The sequence below is a fragment of the Phyllopteryx taeniolatus genome, chromosome 1, assembly GCF_024500385.1.
Source record: "Phyllopteryx taeniolatus isolate TA_2022b chromosome 1, UOR_Ptae_1.2, whole genome shotgun sequence".
NCBI classification, from domain to species: Eukaryota; Metazoa; Chordata; class Actinopteri; order Syngnathiformes; family Syngnathidae; genus Phyllopteryx; species Phyllopteryx taeniolatus.
Genome location: NC_084502.1, coordinates 36062102 through 36066972, shown reverse-complemented (window position 1 = coordinate 36066972; position 4871 = coordinate 36062102).

Here is a 4871-nt window from a genome sequence, read left to right as displayed (position 1 = left end):
ATGGCGATTGGCATCTGACGTTTAAGAGCCATTCCCTCCATCTGCTGTGGTGGAGTGTGGGTCAGACTATGTATATAACAAATATATAGCAAAACAAAGAACAAAACCTAAACTGTCTTTATCATCCCCTATCTCTGAAAAACTAAAACAAGGCTTATATTCTTCAAATGCAGTCCTCAATACATACAAACATGAACTACGTACTGCTTTACTACTTTTCTTCATTTATCTTAGTTTACCTCTACCTATTCTGACATAAATTATATCCATATGTATGCGTAGATAGAACACACCCATTTTGAGCTCCGTGCCAACGGCGACGCTGAGCAAGGAAGGTCAAAGTCGTCTGCGCATTCAATGTGTGTGGACGGCAAGAAATCAAAAGACCAGGGATGCCGATACATCGTGCTGCATATGGTTGCGTAAAACGCCGTACAATTATGACCGGGGAACAGGGAGTCCCGTTCACAGTATTTTATCATTTTTGTTACTTTTTTAAATATGCTTTGCCTTGATAGTATACGCTTTGGTGTTGACAACACAATAAACTTCGTCAAAATTGGTTGAGAAATGAGCAAGTTATGACTTTATTTCAGTATTCATGAATTGCATTCAATGGGAACAACGACTTCTCCAACATGGCCGCCACGTAGGCACGTCGATATAACGAATTTCTACAGTGTGCTGCCGTATCTCGTGTTCATAGGTATTAGAATCCCTCAAGGGAAATTCACCTTACATGCTGCCGTATATTTTATGTTACACACAGTAGGGGTGTTCGAACATTTTGACAGACTCGTCCAGTCACATCCTAGCCCCATTTTGTAAAGGGGGCGCTTTCTGAGCATGCTCCATCTCAACATCATCATTTGCGCGCATTAAAAATTTGGCGACTCCCGACAGAGCTCCTATGTGATGGAGATCTTGTTTTAACTACTTATGTTGTTGTTGTTTTAATCAAGCGTTTTTTTAATAACCGTATAAATAGAAATCCCAACTAATGTGCTGAATAGACGACGGACCTACATCTTGACAAATGACGTTCACGAAGATGTGCGCATCTCACACATGTATACACCCTTCTTCTTTTCCTTTCAGCTTGTCCCTTTAGGGGTCGCAACAGCGCGTCACCCTTTTCCATATAAGCCTATCTCCTGCATCCTCCTCTCAAACACCAACTGCCCTCATGTCTTCCCTCACGACATCCATCAACCTTCTCTTTGGTCTTCCTCTAGCTCTCTTGCCTGGCAGCTCCATCCTCATCATCCTTCTACCAATATACTCACTATTACTCCTCTGGATGTGTCCAAACCATTGAAGTCTGCTCTCTCTAACTTTTTCTCCAAAACATCGAACCTTGGCTGTCCCTCTGATGAGCTCATTTCTAATTTTATCCAACCTGGTCACTCCAAGAGCGAACCTCAACATCTTCATTTCTGCCACCACCAGCTCTGCTTCCTGTTGTCTCTTCAGTGCCACTGTCTCTAATCCGTCCATCATGGCTGGCCTCACCACTGTTTTATAAACTTTGCCCTTCATCCTAGCAGAGACTCTTCTGTCACATAATACACCTGACACCTTCCTACGCCCGTTCCAACCTGCTTGGACCTGTTTCTTCACTTCCTGACCACACTCACATTTCTCTGGACTGTTAACCCCAAATATTTAAAGTCATCCACCCTTGCTATCGCTTCTCCCTGTAGCCTCACTCTTCCCCCACCACCCCTCACATTCATGCACATATATTCTGTCTTACTTCGGCTAATCTTCATTCCTCTTCTTTCCAGTGCATGCCTCCATCTTTCTAACTGTTCCTCCACCTGCTCCCTGCTTTCACTGCAGATCACAATGTCATCTGCAAACATCATGGTCCACGGGGATTCCAGTCTAACCTCATCTGTCAGCCTATCCATCACCACTGCAAACAGGAAGGGGCTCAGGGCTGATCCCTGATGCAGTCCCACCTCCACCTTAAATTCATCTGTCACACCTACAGCACACCTCACCGCTGTTCTGCTGCCCTCGTACATATCCTGTATTATTCTAACATACTTCTCTGCCACTCCAGACTTCCGCATGCAGTACCACAGTTCCTCTCTGGGTACTCTGTCATAGGCTTTCTCTAGATGTCAAAAGACACAATGTAGCTCCTTCTGACCTTCTCTGTACTTTTCCATCAACATCCTCAAGGCAAAAAATGCATCTATGGTACTCTTTCTAGGCATGAAACCATACTGTTGCTCGCAAATACTCACTTCTGTCCTGAGTCTAGCCTCCACTACTCTTTCCCATAACTTCATTCTGTGGCTCATGAACTTTATTCCTCTATAGTTCCCACAGCTCTGCACATCACCCTTGTTCTTAAAAATGGGCACCAGCACACTTTTCCTCCATTCCTCAGGCATCTTCTCACGCTCTAGAATTCTATTGAACAAGCTGGTCAAAAACTCCACAGCCACCTCTCCTAGATGCTTCCATACCTACACAAGAATGTCATCAGGACCAACTGCCTTTCCATTTTTCATCCTCTTTAATGCCTTTCTAACTTCCCCCTTACTAATCATTGCCACTTCCTGGTCCACCACACTTGCCTCTTCTACTCTCCCTTCTCTCTCATTTTCCTCATACATCAATTCCTCGAAGTATTCTTTCTATCTAGCTAGCACACTGCTGGCACCAGTGAACATATTTCCATCTCTGTCCTTAATCACCCTAAACTGCTGCACATCCTTCCCATCTCTATCCCTCTGACTGGCCAGCCTGTATAGATCCTTTTCTCATTCTTTAGTGTCCAACCTGCCATACATGTCATCATATGCCTCTTGTTTGGCCTTTGCCACCTCTACCTTTGCCCTGTGTCACATCTCAATGTATTCCTTTCGCCTCTCTTCGGTCCTCTAAGTGTCCCACTTCTTCGCTCACCTTTTTCCATGTATGATTTCCTGTACTGTGAGGTTCCACCACCAAGTCTCCTTTCCTGCCAGAAGATACACCAAGTACTCTCCTGCCTGCCTCTCTGATCACTTTGGCTGCAGTGGTCCAGTCTTCTGGAACCTCCTCCTGTCCACAGAGAGCCTGTCTCACCTCTTCCCGAAAAGCTGCACAACACTTGTCCTGTCTCAGCTTACAGCACGTGGTTCTCTGCTCTGCCTTTTTCTTCCTAATCATCCTCCCCACCACCAGAGTCATCTTACACACCACCATCCAATGCTGTCTAGCCACACTCTCCCCTACCACTACCTTACAGTCGGTAACCTCCATCAGATTACATCGTCTGCACAAGATGTAATGCACCTGCATGCTTCTACCTCCGCTCTTGTAGGTCACCCTATGTTCCCGCCTCTTCTGGAAAAAAGTGTTCAGTACAGCCATTTGCATCCTTTTTGCAAAGTCTACCACCATCTGTCCCTCCAAGTTCCTTTCCTGGATACTTACCCATCAATTCTTCATCACCCCTATTTCCTTCACCAACATGTCCATTACAATCTGCATCAATCACGACTCTCTCTCTTTCTGGGATGCTCAGAACTACTTCGTCTAGCTCCTTCCAGAATTTTTCTTTCACCTCTAGGTCACATCCTACCTGTGGGGCATAACCACTAATCACATTATACATAACACCCTCAATTTTAAGTTTCAGCCTCATCACTCGATCTGATACTCTTTTCACCTCCAAGATATTCTTCGCCAACTCTTCATTTAAAATAACCCCGACTCAATTTATCTTTGCATCTCAACCATGGTAAAATAATTTAAACCCTGCCCCTAAACTTCGAGCATTACTGCCTTTCTACCTGGTCTCCTGGACACCCAATATAACAACCTTTCTCCTAATCATCATGTCAACCAACTCCCGAGATTTTCCTGTCATAGTCCCAACATTCAAAGTCCCCACATTCAATTCTAGGCTCTGTGCTTTCCCTCTTCTCTTTCTGCCGAATAACCCGCTTTCCACCTCTTCTTCTTCTTCGACTTCGACACACACACACATGTATACACCCAATCAGAATATATTATATTACATGTAAACAGTTGACAAGAGATCTTTAATCTGAAAGACGAAAGGTCTCCATGTAAACCCGCCTAGTGTGGGACGGGGTGCCTTGCTCAAGGGCACCTCAAAAGTAGCCAGCAAGCATACTGGCATCTGTCCAACAACTAGTTGCCTTTTTACAATTTTTTTGTCTGCAGCAGGACTCGAACTTGTTACCCTCTATATTGATTTGCAACCATATTACTTGTAAAGCTGTTACTGTAATTAGAGTATATAATACTAAAATGAGATCAGTGTTCAGATGGAATTTTACTTTCTTATTCAATTGGAAGTGATTTATTCAGCAATATTTTTGAAACGTGTCTGAGTATTTTAACAGGATTGTGTCTAACACGGCAAAATGTACTACATAACAAAGAACATCTTTAAAACTGTGCCCTTTTTAAGATTATATTATAGTTTATTACTAGTTTTTCTTGAACACACCATAAAATTGTAAAATAATTTGCCCCGCTTTACAAAAAAAATAAAAAATGTCGTTGTCTAAATTCCTCGATTTCTGAAATGAACCATACTATACGTATATCAAAATCTTGCACACCGACCAGCATAATCATGACTGTCGCACTTCCTTTATGTTGTTTTTGTTGCTGAGCTTTTCAAATAGGGGTTAGGCGCACCCTTGATTATAATCAGTTTAGAAGCCCAAAAGAGTACGCCATATTAAAAACCTCAGGCACATAAATGGGCACAATTCGAATGGAATTTCATTCGGATTCACAGGGTTGGAATATTCCTTTTGCCAAACCGATCGAAAGTAAATTTTTGTCATGTAAACACCCGTTTGGGTGGAGAGATTGCCCCCTCTCAGTAAATC